This window comes from Macrotis lagotis, chromosome 1 (assembly GCF_037893015.1).
Source record: "Macrotis lagotis isolate mMagLag1 chromosome 1, bilby.v1.9.chrom.fasta, whole genome shotgun sequence".
Lineage (NCBI taxonomy): Eukaryota > Metazoa > Chordata > Mammalia > Peramelemorphia > Peramelidae > Macrotis > Macrotis lagotis.
The window spans coordinates 575,141,316-575,150,365 of NC_133658.1; the positions used below are offsets into that span (position 1 = coordinate 575,141,316).

Below are 9,050 nucleotides of genomic sequence, written 5' to 3' on the forward strand. Positions count from 1 at the left end.
CATAGAAAAATTACATCATTTAAAAGAGCCCACACTACCAAGTAGCAGAGGGGCAAATGGCAAAGGAAAAGTGATCAGTCAGCACATGGACCTTACCACTGCTAAGCAGACAATTCATTTCCACTACCCTGACTCGCTGGATACTTTTCCTCTGCCCAGTCCAGACAGTGTTCTTTCTTTGGAATTTCACTGAAACAGTTTTTCAGGCGATTTGAAATAGCAAACTGGGGAAAAGCCAAGATAGGATCAGAAAAAGAAAAAGAAGTCTTCCATCTAAACCCATCTTCATCCATTTCACCTCTGAATTTTTGAGACAAATCAATTGCCATTAATTATCTGTTCCTTAATTTTTAGAAAGTACTTAGGGTTCAACATTCTGCCATTTTGAAGATGACAAAGCACAAAAAGAATGACAGTCAGAGCTTGGAAAAGTAGGACCAGAACCACAAAGTCACAAAAATTGTGCATGAATGCTTATAGCCCCATAAGTTAAATATTTCACATTCTTCCCTGGTCTTAAATAAAGATTAAAGATTCACTGACTTACCCAGATACATTTGGTGACTTTAATCATTATGTTTCCTTCAGGAGGAGGGTTTTTGTACATCTTGCTTCCAAGAGCAAACACACCTGTAAGTAGCACATAGATAGGAGAGTTAAAGCTTGCCCCTTCTAGAAGGCATTTTTGATCCCTAGATTTGGAATTAGACATGGAGAAAATTGGGGGGAGGGTTGCAGAAATGTGAGAATCTTAATTTCATCAGAATTTACTCAAAGAGGGAATAGCATGCATACTCAGTTGGGTATAGAAATTTATTTTAAAATATAGGAGAATAGGGAGAGGAGGGAGATGAGAGAAGGGGAAGGAGGGCTGGTAGAAGGAAAGGCAGATTGGGGGAGGTAAAAGTCAGCAGCAAAAGACTTTTGAGAATGGATGGAGTGATGAAAAAATAAGTGTAGCATATGTGGGAGGGGACAGGATGAAGGGAATTGCAATAAGTTTCTTTGATAAAGATGAGGTCTTTATCAGAAAACTGATTCAAATTTGTAGAAAGAACAATTTCTCTTTTTTTCCAGGTTTTTGCAAGGCAATGGGGTTAAGTGGCTTGCCCAAGGCCACACAGCTGGGCAATTATTAAGTGTCTGAGGCCGGATTTGAACTCAGGTATACACTCCTGACTCCAGGGTCAGTGCTCTATCCACTGCACCACCTAGCCGCCCCAGAAAAATTTCTCAGTTGATAAATGGTCAAATGGTTATGACCAGTCAGTTTTCAACCCTAGTAATTAAATCTATCCATAATCATACCAAAAAAAATTCTCTTACTCACTATTGATTAGAGAAATACAAATCGATACAACTCTAAGCCTATCAGGTTGGTTAATATGATAGAAAAAAAAGAAAATGACAAATGTTGGAGGAGACATGGGAAAATTGAGACTGTTGTACTGTTGGTGGATTGATTGAACCATTCTGTAGAGCAATTTCAAACTATGCTCAAAGAACTATAAAACAATTTGACCAAGCAAAATCCAAACAGATTTTTGCATCCCAAAAGGTTTTTTTAAAGGACCTATATGTATAAAAAATAGCAGCTCTTTTAATTGAGGGGATGTCCATGTATTAGGGAATAGCTAAAAAAAATTGTTGCATATGATTGTGATAGAATACTACTATGTTAAAAGAAAGGATGAGCAGTATGCTCTCAGAAGAACCTGAAAAACCTTACATAAATTGATGCAAAGTGAAACAAGTAGAACCAAGAGAACATTGTATACAGTAACAGCAATATTGTATGATAATCAACTGTGAATGACTTAACTTGTCTCAACAATACAATGAACCAAGATAATGCTGAAGGATTGATGTAAAATGTAATCCATCTCCAGAAAAAGAACTGTGATGTACCTTTTCTTTAGTTTCTTATTTTCTGTCTGTTTTCTTTCACAACATGATTAACCTGGAAGTTAGTCATGTTGTGAACAGAGCAGCTAGGTGGAGAAGTGGATAGAGCACTGGCCTTGGAGTCGGGAAGACCTGAGTCAAAATTCAACCTCAGATACCTGACACTTTACTAGCTGTGTGACCTTGGACATGTCACTTACCCTGATTGCCTCACATCCAGGGCTGTCTCCAGTCATCCTGATTCATAGCTAATCACTGGACCTGGATAGCTCAGGAGGAGAAAGTGAGGCTGATGACTTAGAACAGTCCCCCTGGCCCCATGTGCTTGTATCACCTCCCTGATGTCGGGGTCTTCTTTGAAAATGAAGGACAAAAATAACCTGGAATTAACCTGAAAGTATTTTGCATGACTGAATGAATAACCTATATCAAATTGCTTGCCTTTTCAATGATGGGGTAGAGTAGAAAGGATAGGGGAAAATTTGGAGCTCAATTTTAAAAAACAATGCCAAAAATTATTTTTACATTTAATTGGGGAAAAATAAAATATTAAACTTTGGGGCGTCCTTTTATGTTCTAAAAAAATGATGCAGGTTGTTTTCAGAAAAAATATGGCAAGACCTGTATGAAATGATACAAAGTAAAGAAAGAACTGAGAGATAATTTTGCACAGTAGCAGCAATGTTACTTCTATGATCAACCTCAAAATACTTGGCTACTCTAACTTCTTTTTGCCTTTCTCCCAATATAGCTAATATGGGAATGTTTTGCATGATTTCACATGTATAAAGTGATGTATTTCTTGCCTTTTCAGTGGGATGGGAAGGTGTGAAAAAGTTGGAGCAAATTTGAAATTCAAAATTTAAAAAGATAATTCATTAAGAGACCAATTTTCTATAATCGGTTTAATCTGTTCTGTTTTATATTTATTTCATGTTACTTATTTCTTGTACTTCTACTTTCACCTATAAATATTCTTCAGTAGCTATCTTGTCTTTTTTTTTTTTTTTTTTTTTTTTTTTTTGGCGAGGCCCAAGATAACACACTAAGTATCAGTTGTCTGAGGCTGATTTGAACTCAGATTCCCCTGACACCAGGGCCAGTGCTCTATCCATTGCACCAGTTAACTTCACTGTTTTGGTTTTTTTTAAAGGATTTATGGGAGGCTATAGAAAAGAATCTCATGGAACAAGAACAGAGAGAAATTTTCTATCTGCCCAATTTAAATCCTCCTTACTAGATAGGTAGGTGGTACAATGGATAAAACTCTTGACTTAGGGGTTCAAATCTGATCACTTACTAGACCTGTCTGCTTCACTTTCTCAACTACAAGATGGGGATGTACCTACCCACCAAGGGTTGTGAGGATCAAATAAAGATTGAAGTTTGCAAAGCACTTTACAAATTCTAATTGTAAAAATTTGCAAAGTGCTTTGCAAACTTCAAAGTTCACTATAAATTAGTTATTAATTTGTCTTCTATTCAGTATGAAATATTGGATTAGGTGACTTTCTGCAGTCCTTTCAAACTCCTTGATTCTGTGGCAATTTAGAAGAACCCTCAATTTTCCCTATCACTGTATTTACCATAAAGGACCAAATCCTTTTTACAATCTCATAATACATTTTTTGTTCCAACACCAGTAACTTTAGTGCACCCCAGGCTGTCTTCTAGCTCCATTACTGAAATGCCTTCTTCATTTAGGTTCTCTAGACTTCAACATCAGTTCCCTCCATCTTCTGTTAAATGTTTTCTTCTTTCTGTGCCAACTCCCATTTTTCTAGAGCCCAGCAGTGACTTCTCCAGTATTCTTTTAATAAAGAGTAACTTAATTCACTCCCTGTTTGAGACCTTCAACTCCACCTTTTAAGTCCTCCAGATATCATACTCATTCTCTACATCCTTCAAGATGTTCTCTACAATCTCTCTGCCTAATGATGCTCAACATCATTAAGCACTAATACTTAAGACAAAGGGGTGGTTAGGATGATGAAGAGTATATTGGTAATTAGCTGGAAGTAGGAAGTGGCATAGTCTAAGATGCATACAGATTGATATACACATCATATAAATATAAACAGACACCAAGTATATTACATAAATGTGTATAGACACATCATATATATATACACACACATATCACATAAATATATACAGAATATGTGTATATATATATGCACATATAACATAAATATATACCACATAAATGAGATAAGTATCTTTGGGAGTTTTACACATAAAGAAACTGAGGCAGATAGAAGTTCCTTGCTAAAGGACACACAATTACTATGGCTAGATTTAAACTTGGGTCTTCCCTGAATCTAGCCATTGGACCACTTAGCTCCAATTCTGCAAGACGTCAGAGAAAGCAATGCAATCTTTCTATTCCCACTTAGAAACCTAATATAAGTGGGTGACAAAAAGATTCTGGTAAACAGTATCTTAACCCCCCCAAAATAGCCATCTGGTAATTTCTCCCTTCTCTAAACAATCAAAACTAAGCAAAATGCTGAATCCTTGGACTACTACTTCTCTATCAAATTCTTGTTGTTTGGGGACTGGAACCATTCCAAGAAAGTCATGCTGGACACCTCAGGAGAGAAAAGTATTTTAAGGTCAATGATTAAAAACAAAAACATCCAAGAGTTATCCCTGGATTAAGTAACCCAAATAACTAACCCAGCCCTCAGAGAAGGGTGTGGGTGGATAAAGAATTACATCAAGTTAACTGCATCAGATTTAATCACCTGCACATTAACAAACAAAATCTGCATTTTCTAGTTCCAATCATTCAAAGTCTCAATTTGTGACTTTAGGACTATCCCCCTCTGATTTCCTTCACTTCAAAGTTAGCTTTTGGGTATCCTAAGAAATTAAAGCATCCTCCAAATTGCTCAAAGAACTGGTCTTTTACCTAGTGAATTCTCCTGAGGGGAGGGAGGGTATTCATTCTCTTTTCACTTTCCCTGTTCACTTACCAAGAGCTAGTACCATTAGCATTCCTGGGATCCCAAAGGCTAATGCATAGCAATCTCCTCCCAAAGCACTGGACTGAACCTAAAGAGCAAAGAGAAATCAAAGCAGCTCACTTTGGGTCTTATCTTTTCTACAAATCAGTTTCATATAGTCTTTCCCAAGAAGATCTTTAAAATCTTTTTTTCTTTTTTTCTTCTTTTTTTTTTTTACATTTTGCAAGGCAATGGGGTTAAGTGGCTTGCCCAAGGCCACACAGCTAGGTAGTTATTAAATGTCTGAGGCCGGATTTGAACTTAGGTACTCCTGACTCCAAGGCCAGTGCACCACCTAGCCACCCCCAAAGATCTTTATAAAGATCATTTAAGCCAATTCCTTGCGGATAAAGCAGAAAGAACCTTCTAAGCCCTCTTTGAAAAAAACAAAAATTTCCACTTCTTGACTGGACACAGGCCCATCACAAAGGATTCTAACCTCTAAACATGGGTGTGACAAATGTGGAGAATAAACTCTCTGCATTGATGGCCAAATAGAAAAGTGAGAAGAACCTGCTCCTTTCTTTTACCTAGGACAAAAAAAAAACTTACAAGATAAACTTTACCATCAGACACAAAAGGACACACACACTCTACAGATCCTTATCTCCCTGACCTGCCAAACTAGAACTAATATAGTGCAATTTTAAGCTATTGTAAAATATGTTTTAATAAAATTTAGTAAACTTAAGTGCTAAAAAAATAAGCTTAATCTTTAATAGCTTAGAGATGCACTAACACTTTTTAGGACATCCAGTATATGAACACTCTCTTGCCTCTGTAAATTACATTACACATTAGAGATTTGTGTTGATACAAGTATTGTATTATATATAAGGATTGTTCATCAAACATACACAAAACCAAATCATATGGGCTGTCTAGTGGGAATGTGTTGGGAGAAGGAAGCATATCAGGACAAAGGGCAAAGAAAGGGAAAACATTGATCATTCAGAAGACCTCATCTGGAGCTTGCCTTAGGACCAGTCTGAAAGATTAACAGAAGAATTAAATTGTGGATTGAAAAGTGAAATTGGGAAGAACTGCCACATTCCTATTTGCAAAAAATAAAAATAAAATAAAGAGGAGGGTGGGTCTAAGAAGTAGTAAATACACTCCTTCAGACAAAAGGTATCACAGCAAACAACTTGAATCCCTCCAAGTATCCCAGTTCCTTTTCCCCAGTTTGTTTCCAAGTGGACTTTCCTGTTTCCATTCAAACTCACCTACTTCCCAGAGCCTGCAAGTGAAGTTAATCCACGATTGTTAGGGGTTAATTACCTTTGCAAACAATTTAGTCCATCAAAGAGTCACAGAGTATTATAAGTGATTGGAATAGAAAAGAAATTCCAATGGCCTTCTCTGCACCTTCAGGATGTAATTCAAGGATAGACACTGGAAATATGCATAAAGATTAGGAATCACCTTATTCCATGAGATCACAGCATTACTTTCCTGGCCAGGAAAACTTTCATGAGTCAGAAATCACATGGTGTTAAGAAGAGGGAGAAAAACTCATAAAAACACAAAGAAACCCCAATGTAAAAAAAAAAAAAAAAGAAAAAGAAAAAGAATGAAATATTCAAGACAGAGAAAAGTGGATGAAGTGTGAAAAAGGAAGCTAGAAATTTAGGACATGATTCTCTCTATAACTTAGACCCTCAATTGAGCCATTTTCACTTTTTCATCTATCCAGTCATATTTTACCCCCTTTATTGACTTGTGTTAGTAAGAGAAAAGGGATTTTTAAGCTAAGAATTACATCTCTGTTCAGTTTTTTTTGTCTGCTTAAGGATTCTTCTCATTGATGAGTCAATTCATGCTTAGTTGTGTCTTCTACCTCTCTAATGACTCTTCCCAAACTGTGGTGCCTGTGACCATCTTCAAAAAGAGAAAAGGAGATATTGAAATCACATGGTTCTTACATGTTCTTCTTCAAACTGATTTCCACCAAAGGCTGCCACACAGGGTTTGATACCTCCTGTTCCCAATGCTATCAGCAAAAGGCCAACCATGGATAGAACAATACAAGAAAGAGAAAAGACTTCTGATAATGTTTGTAAACAATTTTTACTACTGCAGTGATGATTGTGGGAATACAAAAGAAAAAAACACTATAGCAGAGAATTCTCCCAGGGTTAGAGGAACTCAGGAAGAACAAGAGACTTTTCTGTCTGGGAAAGGGAAGGGGGGGGGGGAACCAAAAGGAATGGGCATTCTTTGATTATACTTACATGTGCATTGCATATCCCCCAACGATTGGCACAGCACTCATCAAGTTTATCAAGTGACCCAGCACATACACCAAAGAAAGAAGGATAAATGTCCTGTCAAGAAATCCAAATCATTCAAGAGTAAGAGGCAACTTACGAGTAATTTTATAAAATCAACCAATCAACAGGTAATTTTATAAAATCCACATTCTGGAATCCACAGAATTCTGTTTCTTGCTTTGAGGACACAGAGGAGCACTAACAAATGAAGGTGCCACATTTTATCCTACTTTCTATATCCTCCTCTAGTAGCTATTTAGGAAAGTATTAAAGTTACACACAATGAATAGAGAGAAGATGCTTTAAAGAACTGTTTTAGAAATTTAAATGAGGAACAAAGGTAAATAGGAAAAGACTGGAAGGAGTTCAGTAATGAACTTTCTTCTATGAGGGTCTAGGCAAGGATGGCAGATATTTCCTATCAACTTCTCTTTCCTTCATGAGCAGATAAGACAAAATAATGGGTAGAGTCTCTGGTAGAGTTGAAGAGATTATAAATTTAGGAGAGTTGAAGGGGATCTTGGAATATATTTTGATCAAGGGGTGACAATGACACTAGGGAGTTATAAAGACCAGGACAGGGCCAGAGGAAATAAGATCTGCCTGTTAAGGGTTTGATCCAGGCTTATTCTCAGGTCATGGAAGGGGAAATTTGGTTCCCTTCTCACTCTCAGCTCAGCTAATGTGATCATAGGATGTTATCCACTACATCTTTTCCAGTTCATAACATTTGACTATAATACCCTCTTCCTCATTCTTCCTACTGTTGCCTACAGACCTCCAGGTCACACTCTTACAGCTATGATTCTGTCACCTAGCTCAATCTTCTTCACAATCCATCAAATTCTTTCTCATCCTTATCTTTCTACTGAAGCAGCTTTGTTCAAGACCACTAATAAAGTCTTTATGCTCAAATCCTATATTCTTTTTCTTATATTCCTCTCTCTGTAGTATTTATCACCATTGATATCACTTCTTAATGGACTTTCTTCCCTTACTTTTCAAAACATCTAGCAGTCTCCTTTGTTGGCTTCTTAGCCTACTCCAGGTCCCTTAAATATAATTTTGCTCCAAGGCACTGTTCTAAACTTTCATCTCTTCTTCCTCTATGCTTATTTGATCCTTCCTCTCTTCTGAATAGTCTTAAATTTCTAATTTAAGAGGAGTGAATATGAGCAAGCAATATCAGCAGAGTGACAATAAGAGACCAGGAAGAAACTTCTTTCAAAACAGAAACAAGGGAGAAGGGATGGGAGAAGGCAGAAATCCAGTGAGGTAACCAAAGAGGAAGACAGTGGATGGAACCTGGCAACAACCTGCCTATAAAATATTCAAACATATGCCTAAAATTTTAGGCATAAAAAGACAATGAGGGGCAGCTAAGTGGTGCAGTGGATAGAGCACCGCCCCTGGAGTCAGGAGTACCCGGGTTCAAATCCGGTCTCAGACACTTAATAATTACCTAGCTGTGTGGCCTTGGGCAAGCCACTTAACCCCATTTGCCTTGCAAAAACCAAAAAAAAAGACAATGAAGCAATTCTATGCCATAACAAATGACAAATATGAAGAATTCAAAACTATATGAAGACTAAAGAGCCTTCTGATTGGTCTCCCTGTTTTAAGTCTCTCCCCACTCTATCTTCCACTCATTTGTCAAAATGATGTTCCTTGACCATAATGTCCACCAATTTAGTAAACTCTAGTGCCTCAAGTTCCCAGTCATATAATATTGGTTGATTCTTGTCCTTCGATATTTAAGAAGACAAAAATAACATCACTATGTTTGAGACAAATTACAAGATCAAAACAAGCTCAAAGTGCTCTACCACAAGTTGGGCACAAATAGTCCATGTGAACACCTGGG

The 9,050-nt window shown here is 37.1% G+C and overlaps 1 pseudogene; it reads right to left on the reverse strand.

Annotated features, from left to right (window-relative positions):
* The window catches only part of LOC141505467 (solute carrier family 15 member 2-like), an 86,978-nt pseudogene that overhangs the window by 12,503 nt on the left and 65,425 nt on the right, over positions 1 to 9,050 (reverse strand).